The sequence below is a fragment of the Pongo abelii genome, chromosome 11 (genome assembly GCF_028885655.2).
Source record: "Pongo abelii isolate AG06213 chromosome 11, NHGRI_mPonAbe1-v2.0_pri, whole genome shotgun sequence".
In the NCBI taxonomy this organism is placed as follows: domain Eukaryota; kingdom Metazoa; phylum Chordata; class Mammalia; order Primates; family Hominidae; genus Pongo; species Pongo abelii.
In genome coordinates, this window is record NC_071996.2 from 96,232,876 (window position 1) to 96,259,175 (window position 26,300).

At 35.0% G+C, this 26,300-nt stretch overlaps 1 long non-coding RNA gene and 1 pseudogene across 1 annotated transcript; one reads left to right on the top strand and one right to left on the bottom strand.

Moving 5' to 3' along the window:
* Window positions 1–1,107, bottom strand: LOC112132359 (dnaJ homolog subfamily C member 17-like; annotated as a pseudogene).
* On the top strand, window positions 130–26,300 carry LOC129057882 (uncharacterized). The gene is made up of 4 exons (XR_008522660.1): window positions 130–297; window positions 17,023–17,148; window positions 25,283–25,383; window positions 25,917–26,300. It is a non-coding gene; the product is annotated as an uncharacterized LOC129057882 (long non-coding RNA).

Below are 26,300 nucleotides of genomic sequence, written 5' to 3' on the forward strand. Positions count from 1 at the left end.
TTACGTGGGCTGCCCCTCTCGGTCTTGCCAGTGCATCTCTGAGATCAGCCATTGTAGCTCGGCTGCACAGCGCATGTGCATCATGATGACGCTCTCGTATTCCCTCACCGACAGCACTGAGCCCTTTGACAGTGCTGGGTGGCTGGGGCCCACGGTGCTCTGGGGCTGTCCCTCCAACCAGGAAATCTTCAGAGGGTTATCCACCAGGCCAACTTCATTCTGGACAGCCAGATCCGCAGCCTTGGCAGTCGCAAACTCCACCACAGCAGTGCCTACCTTCTTACTGGAAAGCACCAGGTTGAGAACCTCACCATACTTTTGCAAAAGCCATAGGAGGACGTCTCTGGAGTGGCCACTTTTTGACTCCCCCCGAGCCTTCTTGCACTTCCATTTTAGCTTTAGTTTGGAGGTTCCTTGGCCTTTAGTATTTTGTCTTTCCTCTCAACCTCTGGTCACGCTCCTGGTGTATCTGCTCTCGGATCAGCCTCTGCTCTTCCTCCAGCTGCCGGGAACCCTCTTCACTCAGGCGTTTGATCTCTCGCCCTAGTGTCCTGGTGCTCAGGTTCTCCTCCATCTCCTCCTCCTCTTCCTCCTCCTCCTCCCTCCTCCCCCTCCTCCTCCCCCTCCCCCCTCCCTCCCCCTCCGCCTCGTGCTGCCGCTCCCGCTTCAGGGCCTCCAGATCAAGCTTCACTTTCTTCCTTTTCTCATCTAGTTTCTGAGTCCTCTCTGCTGCCTGCTTCTTGGCTTTCCTGACCTTGTCATACGCAGCCCCGGCTGCAGCATCGGTCAGCACCTCCAAGGCCTGAGAATGCTGGTGGAAGACTTCAGCTGCCAGTGGAAGAGTTCAGGGTAGCAGGAGGGGGCCTTCTGCCTATGTGCCTTCTCCACCTCTTTGTCTGCCACCTTCTCCTCAATGTCTAGCTGTCTAGCAGCATGTATAGGTCCATTTGTAAGAGCTCCTTGGTCACTGCCATGGTTCTAACCTGACGGATTCGTACTCCATTTTTCTTTATTTTCTTTCTTTTTTTTTTTTTTTTAACCATACTTAATAGTGCTTTGTATCAAACATCCCTGATAATCTACTGTGTGATGTTTATCTCCCAAATGAACCCAGACTGCCACATTATTTTGATTTGGTCTTCTCATTCATAAAGTATGGAGATTTACATATTTCTTAAAGATAATTTATGAACAAATTCCTGTGTTCATAAGCAAGGCAAGTCATGAAAATGCATTGCAATATTTTAAAACAGCATTATTTACTTTTAGTTATGGATGACTTTAATAGCATACAGAATGAATGTGCATTTTCAGGAAAGAAGCATTCTAATTAAAATATTGCAGATGGGTTCCTGAAATAGGAGATAATGTCTAACTTAATGGGGTTTTTTGAATATCTGTTCCATATCACGTGTTTGTGAATTTAAAATTTCTATTAATTTCCTGACGATTTTGACATTATCCTATATTTAAAATTGGTGGGTGGGTGCAATTATACCTGACAGAAAAAAATGAGAGAAAAAAATACGTTTAAGAAAATCATTAAAAATATGTACATTTTATTGATACAGTGTAAAATAGAAACCTTATTTAACATTTTAATATTTTTCTCTCATCTTTACAAATACATTCAACAAGTCGAAAATAAGTTTCTAAGAATTGGTCTGTAATGGCCAGGCACGGTGGCTGAAGCCTGTAATCCCAACACTTTGGAAGGTGGAGGCAGGCAGATCACCTGAAATCAGGAGTTCAAGACCAGCTTTACCAACATGGTGAAACCCCATCTCTACTAAAAATACAAAAATTAGCCAGATGTGGTGGCAGTCACCTGTAATCCCAGCTACTCAGGATGCTGAGGCAGGAGAATCACTTGAACCTGGGAGGCTAGGTTGCAGTGAGTCGAGATCGCGCCATTGCACTCCAGCCTGGGAGACAGAGTGAGATTGTGTTTCAAAAAAAAAAAAAAAAAAAAGGATTGGTCTGTACTGCATTTACACATTTTAAAAATTGAGTATAGAAAGTTTGGAATCATGTGTATTATTCAGATTACATCAGAAGTACTAAAGATTCAAGCAAAAAATGCGCTCATTCAGGAAAACCCAATTTATAGATGCTTGAGCTGAGAAATTCCAAGACAAATATTATAAGGCTATTAATTATATTTGAGGCCTGCAAAGTTTGGTTCTACTTGTGTTTAATGATGTGTCTTAGTAATATAATATATTAGAAAACAGCCCTAAATATAATCTCTATATAGGGTAATCATTTTGCATCCTTTCACTTTGTGAAAACAGATGAAAGATTTTTGGATTTGAGGTTATTTTAATTTTACTTATTTAGGAGCACACTTTACCATTGCTCTATTAAACTTCAATTAGAGGAAAATGAATTTAACCAGTCTTGTCAGAAAAAATAGGATTTGCTAGTTTTGTGAAGGGACTGTTCACTATAGAGACCAAAAATAACTGGCACTGTGGATCTACCCCAGTGATGTTTTAGTGATCATTGCAGATTGATTTGATTTATGGCCTGTTTTTCTATTTTGGCTCAGCCTAGAAAAGCTGGTATCCAGTGAATAATATAAATGTTATTTAAAATGTACACTCATAATATCCCTAGTACCCTTAGGTTTACAAGGGGCATGCACATATATCATTTCAATTAATCCTTACAAAATAAACCATTAAGTCAATAAAAACAGACACTTTCACAGTATAAAATTTTCAGAGACAGGGAAGTTAACATTTATCTTCCCTTGGACACATTTGGATGCATTATTAAAATACAAATTTTGCATGAAATGTATCAGTTAATTTTTCCAGCTCACATGATGTTACTTAGAATCTGAATATTGCAAGCCCAAAACTTAAAAAGATGAAAAACTTTCTGTAGATGCAGAAAATATGTACATAGCTTAACCAGGGTCCAATTCAGCCCTACCTACATCTAAGATTCATGTATTTCCACTGTACCTTAATAGCTCTTCTTCCTTCCTTCCTTCCAACAATGATTTATTTGACATAAAATAAATGAAAGTGATGTACTTTGTGCTGTCCATACACCCAAGTGTAAGATTTAGTTCTTGTACTGAGAGACATGTTTCACAGATTTCAAATAAATAATTATTATGCAAACTCAGGCCTTTTCAAATTAATCCAGTTATTTCCCCTTTTATTTTGTTATAGCCTCTAAATTTTGAGTATTGATTTGCTCACATAAGTGAACAAATTCCATCCCAATAAAGATGGAGAGCAGAAAATTTTACCTTTAGAAAACAAACTTCTAACTCCCAAACTCTCATTTTAAAACTTGTTTTATATCTTTTGTTAGTTTGATGTTGTTACTATTATTGTTATTTTGCTGCTCAGAGAACTCATGGTTAAAATTTTCCTATACTAGGGGCTTATAGTGTGTCAAATATGTCCTAATAAACTAGCAGTTAAGGAGAGTTAAAGGACTTTATGATAACAAAGCATTGTTACATTTTTAAAATTGAAATATAAAATATGTACACAAATTACAAGTGTATAACTTGATCAATTTATACAAAATTAGCAATCCTATAGAATCTTCTGTAGTTTAAGATGCAAAACATTAGAAGCATCCTAAAAACCCCAGGAGAAAGGAGGTAATCATTAAGATATAGCATGAGATAGGATTCTGGTTAGTTTAAGTTATTCTATTTCCTGATTTTTCTATAAATTACATGAGTTCATATTTTGATAATTCATTGAGGTTTATATTTTAACTAAGTGTAATTAATTATCCTTATGTGCTACATTTCACACTAAACACATCTTTAAAAAGAACAAACCAATGTATAGTGTTAAATATTTTCATTATGTAAAGCTTTTTTTTGAGAAAATGTGCTTTGATATGAATTTTTGTTATTTGTCAAGAATCTTGATTTTATGCATCAAAATTTGCTAAGATATGTACTCTGCTTACTTCTTGATATCATGTAGCATTGTCAGACATCATCTTTTGTCTACAAATCTACACATGTATAAAAATTTTTCACTCCATCTTATTCAGTACATATTCTTATATGTACTTATTCAAGTATATATATATATATATAAAATCTCACTTTTCTGTAAATCATGGTTTAGAAATTCTATATTTTATTTGCCAAATTTTTTGTCTATTTTAAAAAGAAAAAATATATAGCTTTTTCTTTTACCACAATATTTCCTCTATTTTGCTTTATTTACATTGCATGAATTACAAATAAAAGTGTCTGCAATGACAAACATCTCCACAGCTAGACATTTCAACACAAGCTTTTTCCTTTGGTTATAACTGCAGATAGAAAACTAAATGAATGCTACCTTCCACAGCTAGACATTTCAACACAAGCTTTTTCCTTTGGTTATAGCTGCAGATAGAAAATTAAATGAATGCTACCTTCCTCAAGTCTTCCGTGAAAAAATAATATTTTAGTTAGTATATAACTCTTACTATTTGGAATAACATGCACAACGCTAACTCATGTATATAAATTTCCTCTCCACCATCCTTATGTGATTTCACCTCTTTCTATGCCTTTATGTTCTTTTCTACTGATCCACTGTGCATTCTTTTCTCACTTTCTAAATTTTTTGACTTTATTGGAGAGGTGGGAAGAGTTCGATGGATATTATTAATTTATATAAACTTATTTTTCTTGAATTAATTTGATATTATGAAACATCTGGATTAGTGACTATTATTTTTATACTCATCTAAACAACTGATATGTTAAAGACAAAAGTCATTCTTACATATATAGAGAGAATAGGATACCAAGAACTCCAGACAGACCATTCAAATTTGCTTTCAATGCTAATGAATTCTATATGCTTTCCAACAGCAAAATCTTCCCTTTACACAAGTAATTTTTAAAATCACCTTTATATGGGTTGTGCAGATATGCCAATAGACATAGAAACAAAAAATATTATTTATCCTAATAATCTTGAATTAACCATAAATTTTCTCATATGACTTTAGATATATTCAAAAATATGATAAATGTGAAAGACATAAAAATTTAAGTTTAAGGCCTGTAAATGGTGAGAATGTTGTGTCAATGAACATTATGTGTTCTTTCCCCCCACTTCAAAAAAAAAATCTTTCTGAGACAGGGTCTTTCTTGCCTAGGCTGGAGTGCAGTGGCACAGTGATAACTTACTGCAGCCTTGAACTCCTGGGCTCTAGCAATCCTCTCACCTAAGCCTCTTTAGTATCTAGTACTATAGGTGCACACCAAAACACCCAGCTATTTGTTCATTTATTTATTTATTTTGAGATGGAGTCTCACTCTGTCACCCAGGCTGAAGTGCAGTGGCATGATCTTGGCTCATTGCAACCTCCATCTTCTGGGTTCAAGCAATTCTCTTGCCTCACCCTCCCGAGCAGCTGGGATTACAGGTCCCCACCACCACCCCCAGCTGACTTTTTGTATTTTTAGTAGAGATGGGGTTTCACCATATTGGCCAGGCTGGTCTTGAACTCCTGACCTCAAATGATCCACCCACCTCAGCCTCCCAAAGTGCTGAGATTACAGGCATGAGCCACCACGCTGGGCACACCCAGCTAATTTCTAAAATATTTTTGGTAGCGACCAGTTCTCACTGTTCCCCAGGTTGGCCTCAAACTCCTGGGCTCAAGCCATCTTCTGGCCTCAGCCTCCCAAAGTGCTTGTATTACAGGCATGAGCCACTGCACCACCCGCCTATGTTTTACACCTCCCTGTTTCCATGCTCTTTGCCACTTCACTTGGATTTGCCCATTGCTTGACTCTGGGTTTGGTCATGTGATTTGCTTTGACCAATTGAATGTTAGCCAATATCATGCAAACAGGAGTTTGAAATGTGCCTATATGATTGGGTTCTTCTCCTCTCTCATTCTTCTATTAATACCACAATGGCATACCCAGACTAGTCTACTGGAGGGTAAGAAATGTGAAGTATATCTGAGTTGTTCTAGTCATCCCAGGTGTGCACAGCCTAGATAAGCAAATAGGCTAGTTAATCCCCAGACACATAAGTGGGCCTAGCCAAGAACAACGAAGTCACCAACTGACCCAAAGACAACTGGTGAAATGATTGAAATTGAGCATTGCTTATTTGTATCATGCTTTTTCTAGAGTTATTTAAGTTTTAAGGTATGTTTTTGTGAAATCTTAATACAAATAATGATTTAATTTAAATTTGAGATTTTGAAAATGTTTTTACAAAACTGCAACTGTTCTAATTAATATGCTTGCAAATTAAAAATAAATTTAAATAAAAGGCAATTTTATCACCATTGGGTAATTTAAAAATTTATATTTAATATGAACACTTCCATGTAAATTTTAACTGCAGTGTGCACTTCATGATAGCAGCAGCTGCTTACTGATGGGTTTTTAGTCCTCAGCTATTTTGAGGGCTAAACCCCAGTGGGGACTTTGTTGGTGTCAATACCTATTAATAATTGCTGACAAATAACCAACACCCCAAGAGCAAGTTTCGTGTTGATAACTTGTGAAAAACAAATATATGGTAACTTTGACATTATCTTAATTTTTTTACAACGTATATTTCATTGGATATCAAAAAAAGGTATCGTCTATTTCAGTAAAGTACATGTGATTTTGGCAGAGAGTATGAAGAATTTTTCTTAATGTACTTTTTTGTGGTTGTTGTTTAAATATGGCCTTTTGAGGTGAAGAAAGTGCATCTGGAAAACACTAGATAAGCTCAAGTGTGACACCAAAGTAAAGAGATTCTATTAGCAAAATAGGCTTTTTGTAGAACTTTAAAAAAATGGTATCTTCGAGTGTGCGTGTTTATTCATAGCATTTTCCTCTCCTGTTTCTTTATCAAAAGTAGTGATGCCTAAAGTAGCAATGTGAATGATCAGAATAGAAGCCTCTAGGAGACTAAACATAAAAGGACTTTTTCTACTGCTTCCCCACTCTTCACAAGATACCAGCCATAATACAGTATGGCCAAGATAGTAAATCACTTTTAAAACCCAAAAACTTCTCTTTGGAATGGTACATCCTTATGAAATCACAGAGGAGGGTTCCGTGTAGACACAGGCTTATTAGAATAAATGAGATTAGTTTTCTTATGAAGGGTGGTCATAACTCATAGATTTTTATTCTCTCAAGAAAATTGTATATTGTTATATTTTGGATAGTAAAATAAAAGTTGAATTCTTTCTCCACTTAGAATATAAAAAGTTGCCATTGACCGTCACTTTCACTCAAAAAAAAGTATGTAAGCAAAAAAAGTATATGTGTGCATAAATATATATACACATATGTACTTTTTTTAGAGAGCGAGAGAGAGACTTAAATTTACCCATATCAATAAGCAATATGCTATGAGGATATTAATGACAGAAAGTAGACTTTAAGACATCTAGGAAAACAAAGAAAAACGTATTGACAAAATAAGCTATTAATCAGATAGCATAGCAATCTTACATGTGCATACTTTTAAAAGAAGAATTTTATAATATATGAAGAAAACACAGAGAATTGAAGAGAGACAAACTCATGACCATAATTGAGGACTTTAATATCTGTTTCTCAGTAATTTTTAAAACAATTAGATAAAAACTGACAACTAATCTACTTGACCTTATTAACATTTATAGAACACTCTATCTAGTAACAATACATATTTATTTGAAATATATGGGACATTACATATATACTAAATAATGGATCTGGTCTCTCCCTCTCTCTATATATATATACATTTTTTTAAATTAAATTTGTCGTCAATATTTTTGTTACTATGGCTCTGTAAATATTTTTTTCCACTACTGAACTACCTAGTACCACGATAACTTTTTTATTTTTTATTTTATTATATTTTTCCATAAGTTATTGGGGTACAGGTGGTATTTGGTTACATGAGTACATGAGTAAGTTCTTTAGTGGTGATTTGTGAGATTTTGATGCACTCATCACCCCAGCAGTATACACTGCACCATATTTGTAGTCTTTTATCTCTTGCCCCACTTGCATCCTTCCCCAAAGTCCATTGTATTATTCTTATGCCTTTGCGTCCTCCTAGCTTAGCTCACATATCAGTGAGAACATATGATGTTTGGTTTTCCATTCTTGAGTTACTTCGCTTAAAATAATAGTCTCCAGTCTCATCTAGGTCACAGCAAATGCTGTTAATTCATTCCTTTTAATGGCTGCATAGTATTCCATCATACATATACATATATATATATATACACATGTATATATACATACATGTATACATATATATGTATGATGGAATACTATGCAGCCATTATATATATATATATATATATATATATATATATATATATATACACACATACACACACCACAGTTTCTTTATCCACTCGATGATTGATGGGCATTTGGGTTGGTTCCACAATTTTGCAATTGTGAATCATGTTGCTGTAAACATGCATGTTCAAGTATCTTTTTCTAATATTGACTTCTTTTCCTCTGGGTGGATACTGAGTAGTGGGATTGCTAGATCAAATGGTAGATCTACTTTTAGTTCTTTAAGAAATCTCCACGCTGTTTTCCATTGTGGCTGTACTAGTTTGCATTCCCACCAGCAGTGTAGAACTGTTCCCTGTTAGCCACATCCACCACAACATCTACTGTTTTTTGATTTTTTTAATATGACCATTCTTGCAGGAGTAAGGTGGTACCCCATTGTGGTTTTGATTTGCATTTCCCTGATCATTAGTGATGTTGAGCATCTTTTCATATGTTTGTTGACCATTTGTATATCTTCTTTTGACAATTGTCTATTCATGTCCTTAGCCCACTTTTTGATGGGATTATTTTTTTCTTACTTATTTGTTTCAGTTCGTTATAGATTCTGGATATTAGTCCTCTGTCAGATGTATAGATTGTGAAGATTTTCTTCCACTCTGTGAGTTGTCTGTTCACTCTGCTGACTGTTCCTTTTGCAGTGCAAAAGCTCTTTAGTTTAATTAGGTCCCAGCTATTTATCTTTATTTTTATTGAATTTGCTTATGGGTCGTTGGTCATGAAATCCTTGAATATGCCAATGTCTAAAAGGATTTTTCCAAAGTTATCTTCTAGAACTTGTACAGTTTTAGGTCTTAGGTTTAAGTCCTTAATTCATCTTGAGTTGATTTTTGTATAAGGTGAAAGATGAGGATCCAGTTTCATTCTCCTACATGTGGCTAGCCAATTATTACAGCACCATTTGTTTAAAAGGGTGTCCTTTCCACACTTTATATTTTTCTCTGCTTTGTCAAAGATCAGTTGTCTGTAAGTATTCGGGTTTATTTCTGGGTTTTCCATTCTGTTCCATTGGTCTATGTGCCTATTTTTATACCAGTACCATGCTGTTTTGGTCACTGTGGCCTTATAGTATAGTTTGAAATCAGGTAGTGTGATGCTTCCAGATTTTTTCTTTTTGCTTAGTCTTGCTTTGGCTATGTGGGCTCTTTTTTGATTCCATATGAATTTTAGAATTGTTTTTTCTAATTCTGTGAGGAATGATGGTGGTATTCTGATGGGGATTGCACCAAATTTGTAGATTACTTTTGGCAGTATGATTATTTTCACAAAATTGATTCTACCCATCCATGAGCATGGGATGTGTTCCCATTTGTATATGTTGTCTATGATTTCTTTCAGCAATGTTTTGTAGTTTTCCTTGTAGAGGTCTTTTGACTCCTTTGTTAGGTATATTCCTAAATATTTTTTTTTTTGTCAGCTATTGTAAAATGGGTTGAGTTCTTGATTTTATTATCTGCTTGGTCACTGTTGGTGTATAGAAGAGCTATTGATTTATGTACATTGTATCAGGAAACTTTGCCGAATTCTTTTATCAGTTCTAGGAGCTTTCTGCAGGAGTCCTTATGGTTTTCAAGGTAAATGATCATATCATCAGCAAACAGTGACAGTTTGACTTCCTCTTTACTGACTTGGATGCCCTTTCTTTCTTTCTCTTGCCTGATTGCTCTGGCTAGGACTTCCAGTATTATGTTGAAGAAGAGTGGTGAAAGTGGGCATCCTTGTCTTGTCCAGCTCTCAGAGGGAATGCTTTCAACTTTTCCTCATTCAGTATTATTTTGGCTGTGGGTTTGTCATATATGGCTTTTATTACATTAAGGTGTGTCCCTTGTATGCCGATTTTGTTGAAAATTTTAATCATAAAGTATTGCTGGATTTTGTCTAATGCTTTTTCTGCATATATTGACATGATTATGTGATTTTTGTTTTAAATTCTGTTTACGTGGTATATCACAGTTATTGAGCTGCATATGTTAAACCATCCCTGCACTCCTGGTATGAACCACACTTGATCATGGTGGATTATCTTTTTGCTATGTTGCTTGATTCGGTTAGCTAGTATTTTGTTAAGGATTTTAGCATCTATGTTCATCAAGGATATTGGTCTGTAGTGGTTTTTTTTGGTTATGTCCTTTCTTGGTTTTGGTAATAGGGTGATGCTGGCTTCATAGAAAGAATTAGGGAGTGTTCCTTCTTTCTCTAACTTGTGCAATAGTGTTAAAAGGATTGATGCCAATTCTTTGAATGTCAGGTAGAATTCTGCTGTGAATCCATCTAGTCCTGGACTTTTTTGTGCTGGTAATTTTTAAATGAGCATTTCAATCTCAGTGCTTGTTATTGGTCTGTTCTGGGTATCTAATGCTTCCTGATTTAAGCTAGGAGGATTGTATTTTTCCAGAAATTTATCTATCTCTTCTAGGTTTTCTAGTTTATGTGTGTAAAGGTGTTCATAGTAGCCTTGAGTGATCTTTTGTATTTCAATGGTGTCAGTTGTAATATCTCCTGTTTCATTTCTTAGTGAGGTGATTTGGATTTTCACACTTCTTTTCTTGGTTAATCTTACTAATGGTCTATCAATTTTATTTATCTTTTGAAAGAACTAGCTTTTTGTTTCATTTATCTTTTGTATTGTTTTTGTTGTTGTTGTTTCAATTTCATTTAGTTCTGCTTGATCTTGGTTACTTCCTTTCTTCTGCTGGGTTTGGGTTTGGTTTGTTCTTCTTTCTCTAGTTCTTTGAGGTGTGATCTTAGATTGTCTATTTGCAATCTTTCAGACTTTTTGGTGTAGGCATTTAGGTCTATGAACTTTCCTGTTAGCACTGCCTTTGCTGAATCCCAGAGGTCATTATTGTCGTTATTGTCATTCAGTTCAAATAATTTTTTTAATTCCATCTTCATTTTGTTTTTGACCCAATGCTCATTCAGGAGCAGGTTATTTAATTTCCATGCATTTGCATGGTTTTGAAGGTTCCCTCTAGAGTTGATTTCCAGTTTTATTCCACTGTGGTCTGAGAGAGTGCTTGATATAATTGTAATTTTCTTAAATTTATTGAGGCTTGTTTTATGGCCTATCATATGGTCTATCTTTGAGAAAGTTTCATTCACTGTTGAATAGAATATGTATTCTGTGGTTGTTGGATTAAATGTTCTGTATGTATTGTCAAGTCCATTTGTCCCAAGGAATAGTTTAAATCCATTGTTTCTTTTTTGAATTTCTTGATGACCTGTCTAGTGCTGTCAGTGGAGTATTGAAGTCCCCCACTATCATTATGTTGCTGTCCATCTCATTTCTCAGATTTGTTAGTAATTGTTTTATAAATTTGGGAGCGGCAGTGTTAGGTGAATATATGTTTAGGACTGTGATATTTTCCTGTTGGATAAGGCCTTTTACCATTATATAATGTCTCTCTTTGTCTCTTTTAACTGATGTTGCTTTAAAGTCTGTTTTGCCTGATATAAGAATAGCTACCCCTGCTCACTTTTGGTGTCCATTTGCATGAAGAGTCTCTTTCCACCCCTTTACTTTAAGTTTATGTGCATCCTTACGTGTTAGGTGAGTTTCTTGAAGGCAGCAGATAGTTGGTTGTTGAGTTCTTATCCATTCTGCAGTTCTGTATCTTTTAAGTGGAGCATTTAGGCCATTTACACTCAATGTTAGTATTGAAATGTGAGGTACCATTGCTTTCATCTTACCCTTTGTTGCCTGTTTATTTTGTGTTTTGTTTTGTTTTGTTTTTTGTTTTTGTTTTTTAACTTGTATTTTTGTTTTATATGTCCTGTGTGATATATGCTTTAAAGAAGTTCTGTTTTCATATGTTTCCAGGATTCATTTCAAGATTTAGAGCTCCTTTTAGCAGTTCTTACAGTGGTGGCTTGGTAATTGTGAATTCTCTCAGCCTTTGCTTGTCTGAAAATGACTGTATCGTTTCATCATACTTGATGCTTAGTTTTCCTGGATACAAAATTATTGGCTGATAAGTATTTTATTTGAGGAGGCTGAAGATAGGTCCCTAGTCCCTTCTAGTTTGTAGGGTTTGTGCTGAGAAATCTGCTGTTAATCTGATAGGTTTTCCTTTATAGGTTACCTGGTGCTTCTGTCTCACAGCTCTTAAGATTCTTTCCTTCATCTTAACTTTGGATAACCTGATGACAATGTACCTAGGAGAAGATCTTTTTGCAAAGAATTCCCAGGTGTTTTTTGTGCTGCATGGATGTCTAGGTCTTTCACAAGGCCGGGGAAATTTTCCTCAATTATTCCCCCAGATATATTTTCCAGGCTTTTGGAATTCTCTTCTTCCTCAGGTACACCAATTATTTTTAAGTTTGGCTGTTTAGCATAATCCCAGACTTCTTGGAGGATTTGTTAATATTTTCTTATTCTTTTTTCTTTGTCTTTGTTGGATTGGGTTAATTTGAAGACCTTGTCTTCGGGCTCTGAATTTCTTTTTTCTACTTGTTCAATTCTGTTGCTGAGACTTTCTAGAGCATTTCGCATTGCTAAAAGTGTGTCCAAAGTTTTCTGAATTTTTTGTTGTTTTTTCTTTAAGCTATCTATTTCCTTGAATATTTCTCCCTTCACTTCTTGTATCATTTCTTGAATTTTCTTGCATTGGATTTCACCTTTCTCTGGCCCCTCCCTCATTAGCTTAATAACTAAACTCGTGAATTCTTTTTCAGGTAAATCAGGGATTTCTTCTTGGTTTGGATCTGTTGCTGATAAACTAGTATGATTTGGGGGGGTTGTTGAAGAGCCTTGTTTTGTCATATTACCAGGGTTGGTTTTCTGGTTCCTTCTCATTTGGGTAGTCTCTGTCAGAGGGAAGGTCTAGGTCTGAAGGCTGTTGTTCAGACCCTTTTCTCCCACGGTGTGTTCCCTTGATGTAGTACTCTTCCCCTATTCCTATATACCCTTTGTCTTCTGCTACCAGGGTGGGTAGGGATGGACCATCAGGTGGGGGCGGGGCTAGGCATGCCTGAGCTCAGAATCTCCTTGGGCAGGTCTTGCTGGGGCTGCTGTGGGGGATGGTGGTGAGAGTCCCAGGTCACTGGAGTTGTGTACTTGGGAGGATTATGGCTGCCTCTGCTGAGTCATGAAGGTTTTCAGGCAAGTGGGGGAAAGCCGGCAGTCACAGACCACACTCAGCTCCCACGCATACTGAAGGGATGGTCTCATTCCCACCGTGCCTCCCCAAGAGCCCGGAGTCCATTTCCAGGCTGAGGGCAAGACTGGCTTGAAAACTTGCCTAGGGCTATCCACCTCCCAGCTGCTAAATAAAAGGGCTTTAGTTCTTCCCCCCCTCCTTGAAGTCTGCCCAGCCCTCAGTTCTGGCCAGGAGGGTTCTCGCCCCATTCAAGTTGTTACAAAGTTCAGCTAGAGAATTCCTTCTCCCTGTGGAGTTTTACCTCCTGCTCCTCTGGCCACCCTCTCGGTGGATCCCTGTAGTGCCAGGTAGGAATAGGCTGCTTGGGGACCGAGCGAGCTCTCAGGGCCTTTCTGCTGCTTCCTTTACCGTTATATTTCACTTGGCTCTCTGACTTGACTCAGCTCCAGGTAAAGTCAGAAATGTCTCCCACAAACAGACCTTCAACCTCTCCAGAGGGGGTGTGTGTTCCTTTCTGGAGAGGAAGATCTGCCTTTCCCACTTCCACAGTTGGGATACTTACAATATTTGCGGTGTCTTCCAGGTCCTGCAGGAGCAGTCTGCTTCCTTCAGTTGGTCTGTAGGTCCTCTCAGAGTTGCTGGTTTGCTCTTGCAGTTGATTTGAGCTAAAATTCACAATGCAAGCCTCCACATTCTGCTCTGTCCAGAGCTGCAATCTAGTCCTGCCTTCCATCTGCCATAATCCCCTTTTTCTTTTCAATATATATTAAAGGACTAAAATAAAACAGCATATTCTCTGATCATAATTAAGACATCAATACATGTACAAAATTTTTTAAAAAGTAAGAAATCAAGCAAAATAATTATGAATATCCTATATGTCAAAGAATAAATCACAAGAAGGATTATAGGATATTATTAATTCCATAATAATCAAACCACATCCTACAAAAACCTACAAAATTCAACAAAGCAGTAATTCGAGTGAAATTAACAGTTTATACTATACAAAAATAAAAGGTCTAAAATCAATGATAGAAGCTTTTAACTTAAGAAGAACAAAATAAACCCAAAATAAGTAGAGGAAATAAAATTTTAAAAAAAGGACTAAATAATTGAACCATAAAATTAACAATGAAGGAAAATTTTAAAGCCTAAAGTTGGTTCTTCAAAAAGATTAGTAAAATTGGTGAAGCTTTAGCAAGATTGATCATGAAAAAGATAAAGGTAAAAATAAATTACCAACACTAGCTATAAAATAAGAATTGATATAGTTCATAAAAGGATAATGATGGGATAATATGAGCAACTACTAATTAAACACAACAGTAAAATAAAGTTTAAAAATCTTATCAAAACTAATGCTGAAAGAACAAAACTAAATATCTAAATAGCTGTATAGCTATTAAATATATTGAATAGATGATGTAAAAAAAAATCCTTATTACAAAGAAAAACCCAGAATCGTATTGATTCATTGGTAAAGTCTATAAAATACTTGAGGAAAAATAATACCAAAATTACACAAATCTTCCAAAACATGGAAGAGGATGATACACTTCTTATGCTGTTTTGTGAGGCCAGCATAACCTCAATACCAAAAGGTTAGCCATTTTAAACTATAAAAGAAAAACAATACAGGCCAATATCTCTTTTGAATTTAGACACAAATACTGTCAATAAAATATAATCAAATTCTATACAGCAATATACAAAGAAGATAATATATCATGGTGCTCATGTAGGGTTTTCCTAGGAATAAATATTTTAAAAATCAAAGTCAATAGTGGTAATTTGCCACATTAAGAGAAATAAAGAGAAAAATCATTATTATGTCAACAGTCGCAGCAAAAAAAAAAGGTTTTAAAAATATACATCCATTCCTGATTGGAAAATTATATATATAAAAATATGTATATATTTATATCTATATCTATCTATATCTATCTATATATCTGTGCATATATCTATATATATATCTGTAACCCAATAATACAAGGAAGCTTTCCCAATATGATATTGGACATTCATGACAGACCTACAAGAAAAATTCTAAACAATATAGGAATGTAAATTATCTCCATTTCCATGTATGATTATACCGCAAGTGCTAGCCTATACAATAAGGGAAAAAAATTAAAATATGTAGGTTAAAAATATGTAAAAGTCCATTACTTAAAATAGACATTATTATGTATAAGAAAACCTTAGATCAGCCGGGCGCTATGGCTCACGCCTGAAATCCCAGCACTTTGGGAGGCTGAGGTGGGCAGATCACCTGAGGTTGGGAGTTTGAGACCAGCCTGGCCAACATGGAGAAACCCCATATCTACTAAAAATACAAAATTAGCCTGTTGTGGTGGCACATGCCTGTAATCCCAGCTACTTGGGAGGCTGAGGCAGGAGAATTGCTTGAACCTGGGAAGCAGAGGTTGCAGTGAGCCAAGATGGCGCCACTGCACTCCAGCCTGGGCAACAAGAGCAAAACTCCATCTCAAAAAAAAAAGAAAGAAAGAAAAGAAAAGAAAACCTTATGGTTCAACGAGAAAAAAAAAATCTCTACCAGAATTAATAAATGTATTTAGCAAATTTGCCATGTCCAGGTTATTATATAAAAACAATGAATTCTCTAGCAATAAATCAATATAAATAAAGCAATATAAATTACCTGATATTAAATATAATGACAAATTTCTAAGATCTTTTCACCAAAACTACAAAACATTACTGATAAAAATTAAAGAGCTAAAGAATTAAAAAGCTAAATAATATATATCTCATGATATTGTTATGATGTTTATTCTCATCAGCTTAACCTTTTTTTGTGGAAATTGGTATGCTGATTCTAAAACTATGTGAAAATGTAATGGCTATAGATTAGCCAAAATAACCTTGTAAAAAAGAAACAACACAGTGGACTTTTACTATCTGACTTCAAGAATACAAGCTTTGTTACTATAGTCAATATTGGTATATGGATTAAAAAAGAAGGGAACAAAAAGATAATCCAAAAATGATGTGTGCATTTATAATCAATTAAATGTTGACCTAGTCAATGTGAAGGAGAAGATATATCTTTTCAATAAATGGTTCTGGAACAACTGGATATATTAGTCAAAACTATTTTTAAGAAACTTTTTATTATTTTTATATAAACTTTTATATCACAGCTCAAAAAAATCAGTTTGAGTTTTAGACCTAACTATAAGCACTACCCATAAAACTTCTAGAAGAACAAAGATTACCATTATGGCTAAGGTTAAGCAGAAATGCATTCGAAAAAAAGAAAACTATAAAAGAAAAAAATGATAATTTGACTTAATATAAAATAAATATTTGTTGTCATCTGAATAGAAAATCAAAAGAAAAGCCACAGACTACAGGAGGGAAAACACTTAAAAAGCATATATATGGCAATTCACTAATATCAGGGATACATAAAATGTACACAAGTCAATAGTAAAAATATAAATAAGCCAATTAAAATTGGCACAAACTTTAAAAAGCAACTTTAAGTAGGAATAAATTTAAAAAGCATGTGAAAATGCATGATGTCAATTTGAGTTGAGAAAATGCAAGTTAAAACATTATTGATATACATTCTTTTCCCACTAGAATGACTACAGGCAAACTGAAAAATTCTGACAAAGGTGTGGAGCCACAGGGAGTTTCATACATTGCCGGTTAAAATAGAAAAATGCATAACCACGTTGCAGGACTGTTGGAGTGTTTCTTGAATAGGTAAGTATTTCACTACTAGGAATCTACCTGAAATGAATAAAAACATATGAACTCAGAAAGACATACAAAAATGTTCATAACAGCCTTATTTATAATAATTATGTAAACAAAGCAGCTGTCCATTAAGAGGAGAATGAATAAACACACTGTTACATTCGTACAATTGAAGACTCAAAAATAAAGAGGAAGTAATTACTGATAGACCTAGTGACATGAATGGATTTTAAAACATTATGAGCAAGAAGAGACGTACACACTTACAAAATGCGTTGTACTAATTCATGTATAATGCTTCTAAGAATAATCAGGCAAAAGTGGTCTATGGTGAGCGTGTCCATCCACAAACAAGCACAAATCTACTAGAATTTTTTTAAAGTACAATATTTGTGAAGTCTTTATGCTTATATGAGAGTACAAACATTTCTTAGTTTTCTGCCAAAACTCATTTTTATGGACGATTGATAAATACTTTCAGGTCATGAAAGAGGACTTCTGCTGACAGTGTTCTGAAATCCGGTCTTTGTGCACATTGTTTTGCTGCATATTTTAATGTTTTACAGTGAGATGTATGAAATAATAATCTAAATATTCTCTCCCTCTATTCTCTACAGTGCTGCCACAGACAGGGTTATATGTCACACTCAAGGGGTGTTGTTAGGTAACAACTGATGTAGTTCAACACTTTTATCCATTTGAGAAGATTACCATTGCTGTACTGGAGGCATATAATGTTTTTATAAAGTTAACTAGTTGAAAAATGTGTCATCTTTATTTCAAGGTGACCATTCATTATGTTCTTCCAAAGCTTTAAGGAAGGCTAGATATAAACTTCAGCTGTGACTAACACCAAACAGAATTCTTTGACATCTGTGCCAGCTGTTCCTCCATTTGAACAATGTTTAGTTTCTGAACTGATGAAAAAATTTTATCTTTAAATGAAGCAATGACTTTGTATTTGACTATCTCTTTTTTTTTTAATTAAGGCAGTGCATAGTGGCAGCTTATTTATTTATTTATTTTTAATATACATTAAGTTCTGGGATACATGTGCAGAATAGGCAGGTTTGTTACATAGGTATACATGTGCCATGGTGGTTTGCTGCACCTATCAACCCATCATTGACATTAGGTATTTCTCCTAATGCTATCCCTCCCCTTGCCCCCCACCACCCGCAGGCCCCAGTATGTAATGTTCCCTTACCTGTGCCAATATCTTCTCATTGCTCAACTCCCACTTATGAGTGAGAACATGCAGTGTTTGGTTTTCTGTTCCTGTGTTATTTTGCTGAGAATGATGGTTTCCAGCTTCATCCATGTCCCTGCAAAGGACATGAACTCATTCTTTTTTGATAGCTACATAGTATTCCATGGTGTATATGTGCCACATTTTCTTTATCCAGTCTGACATTGATGGGCTTTTGGGTTGGTTTCAAGTCTTTGATATTGTGAATAATGTTGCAATAACATTATGTGTGCATGTGTCTTTATAGTAGAATGATTTATAATCTTTTGGGTATATACCCAGTAATGGGATTGCTGGATCAAATGGTATTTCTGGTTCTAGGTCCTTAAGGAATCGCCACAGTCTCTTCCACAATGGCTGAACTAATTTACACCCCACCAACAATGTAAAATCATTCCTATTTCGCCACATTCTCTCCAGCATCTGTTGTTTCCTGATTTTTTTAATGATCGCCATTCTAACTGGCATGAGATGGTATCTCACTGTGGTTTTGATTTGCATTTCTCTAATGACTAGTGATGATGAACTTTTTTTCATATATTTGTTGGCTGCATAAATGTCTTCTTTTGAAAAGTGTCTGTTCATATCCCTCACGTACTTTTTGATGAGGTGGTTTTTTCTTGTAAATTTGTTTAAGTTCATTGTAGATTCTGGATATTAGCCCTTTCTCAGATGGATAGATTTGAAAAATTATTCTTTAGAAGAAAAACTAACAAACAGAAAACAATAGCATCAACATCAATTAAAAAGACGACCACACAAAAACTCCTTCCAAAGGTCACCAACAGCAAAGACCAAAGGTAGGTAAAACATGGAGATGAGAAAAAAAACAGAGCAAAAAGGCTGAAAATTCCAAAAACCTGAATGCCTCTTCTTCTCCAAAGGATCACAACTCCCCGCCAGCAAGGGAACAAAACTAGATGAAGAATGAGTTTGATGAATTGATAGAAGTAGGCTTCAGAAGGTGGGTAATAACAAACTCCTCTGAGCTAAAGGAGCATGTTCTCACCTAATGCAGGGAACCTAAGAACCTTGATAAAAGGTTTGAGGAATTGCTACCTAGAATAACGAGTTTAGAGAAGAACATAAATGACCTGATGGAGCTGAAAAACACAGCACAAGAACTTCATGAAACATACACAAGTATCAATAGCCGAATCAATCAAGTAGAAGAAAGGATGTCAGAGATTGAAGATCAACTCAATGAAATAAAGTATGAAGACAAGATTAGAGAAAAAAAAATGAAAAGGAATAAACAAAGCCTCCAAGAAATATGGGAATATGTGAAAAAGACCAAACCTACATTTGATTGGTGTACCTGAAAGTGATGGGGAGAATGGAACCAAGTTGGAAAACACTCTTCAGGATATTATCCAGGAGAACTTCAACCTAGCAAAGCAGGCCAACATTCAAATTCAGGAAATACAGAGACCACCACAAAGATACTCCTTGATAAGAGCAACCCCAAGACACATAATCATTAGATTCACCAAGATTGAAATGAAGGGAAAAATGTTAAGGACAGCCAGAGAGAAAGGTTAGGTTACCCACAAAGGGAAGCCCTTCAGACTAATAGCAGATCTCTTGGCAGAAACCCTACAAGCCAGAAGAGAGTGGGGGCCAATATTCAACATTCTTAAAGAAAAGAATTTTCAATTCAGAATTTCATATCCAGCCAAACTAAGTTTCATAAGTGAAGGAGAAATAAAATCCTTTACAGACAAGCAAATGCTGAGGGATTTTATCACCACCAGGCCTGTCTTACAAGAGCTCCTGAAGGAAGCAGTAAATATGGAAAGGAAAAACCGGTACCAGCCACTGCAAAAACAAACCCAAATGTAAAGACCATCGACACCATGAAGAAACCGCATCAACTAATGGGCAAAATAACCAGCTAGCATCACAATGACAGGATCAAATTCACACATAACAATATTAACCTTAAATGTAAACAGGCTAAATGCCCCAATTAAAAGGCACAGACGGGTAAATTGGATGGAGTCAAGACCCGTCAGTGTTCTGTATTCAGGAGACCCATCTCACATGCAAAGACACACATAGGCCCAAAATAAAGGGATGGAGGAAGATTTACCAAGCAAATGGAAAGCAAAAAAAAAAAAAGCTGGGGTTGCAATTCTAGTCTCTGTTAAAACAGACTTTAAACCAACAAAGATCAAAAAATTCAAAGAAGGGCATTACGTAATGGTAAAGGGATCAATGCAACAAGAAGAGCTAACTATCCTAAATATATGCGCACCCAATAAATACAGGAGCACCCAGATTCATAAAGCAAGTTCTTAGAGACCTATAAAGAGACTTAGACTCCCACTCAATGATAGTGGGAGACCTTAACAATCCACTGTCAGTATTAGACAGATCAACAAGACAGAAAATTAACAAGAATATTCAGGACTTGAACTCAGCTCTGGACCATGCAGACCTAATAGACATCTACAGAACTCTCCACCCCAAATCAACAGAATATACATTCTTCTCAGCACCCCATAGCACTTGACTATCTCTTTTAAACTAGACTATATGTATTTCATTTCTGTGTATTGAGAAAATAAATAATATTAATTGATACACTGATAACTAGCAGTGTTTTTAGAACAATAAAAGTAAAATCTTACAAATTATATCTCATTAGCTTAGTGGCTGTGATTACATACTGGGCAGTCAATTTCATAAATTGAAATGTGTTCTCTCTCAGCATATGATAGTCTCTCACATTTTGAAATGGTTGGGTTTTTAGCATTCCTGCTAATATTTGGCATTTTGTGTGATTTTCTTGCAGGTGTTGCAATACAGCTTTAATTTTTAACTTAGAGTGACAGAAAATAATTTTTATGTAAGAGTGCCATTGCGGGCAAAATTTCTGAAATTCATGTTTTTAAAAATTTGTGCTTTTTTAGTTCTAATATTTCAATGTTCATGTCTAATTTAATATCTATATTGTTAAATTGCATCAGTATATTACTGAATTAAGAAATCATTTTTGTCTGTTTATTATCAATAAGGACATCTATAGTGATTTGGGGAAGACAATGTCCTAATTATTTGTAAAAGTAATTTGAAACAAAAGGTATAGAAAAACACATAGAATGCATTGTTAGGAAGCTTGGCTCTAACTGAGACTTTCAAGGATGTTCATACAATAGTCTGATGTTTTAAAATTGGAAGTCTTTTATTTTGTAAATATTTTTTAAATTTTTATGGGTACTTAGTAAGTGTTTGTATTAAGTCTTTTCAATATAATGAGACAAAAAGCGTAAAAAGGTTTCAGAAAATGTGGAAAACATCAACCTCAGGCCAACCTATTCTCAATGTTGTTTTTCAAATAAACATAATGGTAATTCCATTAACATGGAAGATAGGTACTTGGTCACAGGAAAGACAATGCTACCCATACAGTATTAAATTTGATGTAATGAAAATGATACAAATATTCCTTCAAGGAGATGGAAAATACATGAATAAGCTTTAAAAAGCTCAAATTTGAAGAAAATATAATTGAAGAATAAATTGTAGAATTCTGCATGATTTCCAAAGCTATGGAAGCCTGCAATTTAAAATCAAGACAAGAAAATAATCACAATTACTTCTTTTTTCTAGTTATATTGAATGACTTTCATTCAACTGTAAATGCTACCCTCACAACCTGCAGCATCTATATTATGCAGCTGTTTTAATGGGTGCCTCATGGATTTTCATTAATATATTCAGCCAATTAACAGATGCCTTGTAAATTATCTTTCCGTTTTATTCTACTTCTCTTCTTTCCCCATGAAATTATTTGCTGTGGCATCCCTCCATAGGAAATAATGATTTGTCGCCAGGGCTCCACAGTGGTCTTGAGTTGTGCAGAATAATTAAGGCACTGAGACTGCCTTTAGTTTCATTCATAAGTATGTAGAATATCTCCCTTATCCTCAGCCACCTGTATTTGACACAATCATGGACAACAAAAGAGGAGGGCTACTGACCTACTACTACAGAGATACTGTAAATGAAAACAGTAAAAGCAGTAGCTTCTATTGCTCCGTGTTTTGTTTGTTTGTTTGTTTGTTTGTTTTTGAGAAGGAGTTTTGCTCTTGTTGCCCGGGCTGGAGTGCAATGGCACGATCTTGGCTCAACCCAACCTGTCTGGGTCCAAGCGATTCTCCTGCCTCAGCCTCCTGAGTGGTTGGGATTACAGGCATGCACCACCACGCTCAACTAATTTTGTATTTTTAGTAGAGACGGGGTTTCTCCATGTTGTTCAAGCTGGTCTCAAACTCCTGACCTCAGGTGATCCACCCACCTTGGCCTCCCAAAGTGCTGGGATTATAGGTGTGAGCCACCTCACCCAGCCTGCTCTCTTTTACTCTTGATCCCACTCTTCCATTTTATCTTCTTTTCTAATCACTAATTGAGAGAACTGAGCAGTGCAGGGCTTGGAAGCTAACCTCAAGCTGTCTTCTCAGTCTTCTGTAATCCTATACCCTACATTTTTTTTTCACCAAAATCTTATTGGTTTTGTTCTCCAATGTATTGAATCTTCTCTTAAAAAATTACTTTTTCCAAAATTGTATTTCACTTTTCCTATGTTGTGGAAATCTTTATATTTGAAAAGCTATGATGAATCAAATAATCAATTACTTATTGTGTCTTCACAATATATTTATCACTCTGTAGTGGATTTTGAAAATGTAAGAGAAGCACAATGTCCCTGTTGACAAATAGCTTACAATGCACACTGAGAAAGAAGTGGAAAATAGGCATAACTATTAAAATCACATAGAATTCAAAGTCTGCAGTTTATAGAAAAAGTAATCACTATAAATGAGATGTAAATTGTCAATTATAAACCATAACTTTCATAATATTGAAACTATTATACATGAGTGACAAATTTTAAATCATAATTTAAAAAACTATTACAAATAAAAATATAATGATTGAAAGTATGAAAGATGGTTTTGCAAAATAAATAACACTTAATTTTAATATGATGGCTTAATAGAATATAGATGGTTTCTATTTAGAGACAGAAGAAGCATAGAATAATTCAGAAACTTCCAAGAATATGTATGTCATTAGTACGTAAATAATTCACTGAGTTTTGGCAAAAAATAAAAAAAAAAAGAAGTATTGATTCTTAGTGAGTCAATCAATATATTCTATGGGGAAAAAAAGACCCGTGATAGCCTTCTTTCTTCAGGAGGATAAGGGCAAAAATATTTGCCAACCGCTTTGAAGAAACAGGACAATTTACCATGTTTGCCTTGAGAAACCAGCTAATGACTTCCATAAGTGTCCTTTGTGTGAAAGGAAGACTTTAATATGACATGACAAGGCTCCAAAAAAAATACTAACATATTAACTGTGCCAATTTAATTATACTAGAAGGACAAGTTTGGTACAGTCCTAGACTACTATCTTAGAAAGCTGAAGTTAGAATGTCTTAATCTGTTCACAGAGGTACAGCAAGAGTGGTTTTTACTTTGGGTTAACATTGAGGGTCCCAGCTTTAATAGCATATTATTTTCTATCAATTATTTTGTATATCATATACAGTTAATGTATTAGAGTAAAGAAAAATTCATTTTTGAAAAGTTAATTTGAAAATACACTCTTTTATTTTGAATGGTTTACTCTCTTTAAAATATATTTTAAATGGTAAAATTGCTCTTTCTGTGAAAATAAAATTGTGAAAGTAAGTTCTACATAGAGACTAAAATTTTTAGTATTTTTAAAGTTATGCTATCAGTAGGTATAATTAAAACACATAAGATCTAAGGATTATGTAGTCATAAGTATGCATAAGTGTACATCTTATAGCTTTAATCTCATGTTAACATTTACAATAATCATTGTTGTTTTTAAATTTTAAGTAATTGAGATTAGTACAAAACCAAGTGATATTATTTTGATAAAAAATAATTTCTTATATCTTAAAGTACTAATATTTTCTAAACTATTTTATTCTATGTATCAAATTGACTAATTTCTAATCTGAAAATTCTGAAATTAAGTAAAATAAATTATAGTGTATTACATTCTAAAATTTTGATCTGAATGCCAAAACTTCTCAGTTTTGAATTAGTTCTTCATAACTTTCTAAGTAATTAGAATTTTTTTAATCTCAGAATTCATTGGTACTTGTTTGTCTTATTTTATATATTGTGATTTGTAGAGATGATATATTAATCAACAATATACACAAATAAATTATTATATCATTGTATATTTTGTTAGATATTAAAGTAATCTTTATGTTTTATATTAGTTTTGTGAATGCTTGTAAATAGTTCAATTGGTTCTGGAAATTAATCTGTGATGGCCAAACATTGGTAGTTGCAATATATTTACTCTGTGTTGTAGGCTAAAACATGATGTCCTAAAAGTTATACATCAAATTCCTGGAAACTTATTTGGAAAAAAATGGTTTTTGTAAATGTGATTACGTTAACAATCTTGAAATGTGGAGATAATTCTAGATTATCTGGTGGTCCCTGTACTCAATGACAAGTGTTTTTATAAGAAAAAGGCAAAGGAGGATTTGAAACAAGCAGAATGCAGAAGACACAGAAAGGAAGAGGAGGCAACATGATCCTGGAGTCAGGATCAGAGTGTTGTGGCTATAAACCAAGGAGCCAGGAACCACATAGAAACTAGAAGATGCAGAGGTTGAATTTCCTCCTGGAACCTCTGCAGGAGTACAACACTGCTGACACCTTAATTTCAGAAATCTGGCCTCCAATACTGTGAGAATATATTTATGTGGTTTTAAGTCACCAAGCTTATGGTAATTTGTTATGGAAACCATAGGAAACAAATACATTATCTAAAATATCAAAGTTGATTATTTTCAAGTAACCTGATAACCTATTGTTTCATTTCCTTCAGAAATTCTTACTATAGTACTTTAGGGAGCAAAATCCACATCAGAAATTTATATAATACCAAAATGGATGACTTCCAGCAGTAAGAGAATACTCTATTTCCAGGTAAATATTAAAGCTTTTATTCTTTCAAGCAGAGCTTCTCAACCTTGACATTATGAACCCTTTCAGCAGAGAAGATAATTCTCCATTGTTGGATGTCCCGTGCAATGTAGGCTTTTTAGCAGCATCCTTGGCCTCCATCCATTGGGTGCCAGTGGCAGTGTTCACTTGCAACAGTCAAAAATGTCTCCAGATGCTGTCAAACATCCATTGATGTGGAAATGCTCCCCTAATTAAAGAGAACCATAAAAACGTTACTGAAAGTGTACCTAGTATTTGGGACAAATTTCTCAGTAACTTTATCTTTTGAATATTTTATTGTCCAAAAAGGGAACAACATCATCTATGAATGTCATTTCCTTCAATGTGACCTTAACAAGCCTACCTTAGAGAGTTGGGGTCAGTGTTTCATCTTGTGTGTATGGGTAGATTTGTGACTATAGTGGAAGTGAAGCTCTGTGACTTTCAAAGCTATTTTATAAGAGACAATACATCTTCTTCTTAATTCTCTTGAAATGCTTGACTTTGGAACCCAGCCATCATCCTTTGAAGAAACTCAGGCAGCCTACAGACAAGCATGTGGAGAGGAAGCAAAACCCCCAGTTTCCAGTCCCAGCGGAAGTGCCTGGTGACCTTCAGCCCTATTTGACAGCCATATGATTGAGCCATCTCAAAAGTAGATGTTCCAGGCCTCAGTTGAATGACAGCAGCTGATGCCACCTGCATCAGGGATTTTCTGTCCCTACCAAGCTCTTTTCAATTGCATTTTTATGAGCAAAATAACTCATTTTTATGAGTTTAAAGTGCAAAATTTTGAGGTGCATTGTTATGTAGTGATAGATAACAAGATCATTATCCCAGCATCCTAAAATACTCAATAAAAAGAGAGGAGCTTTCGAGGAAGACTTCTCAAATATCTG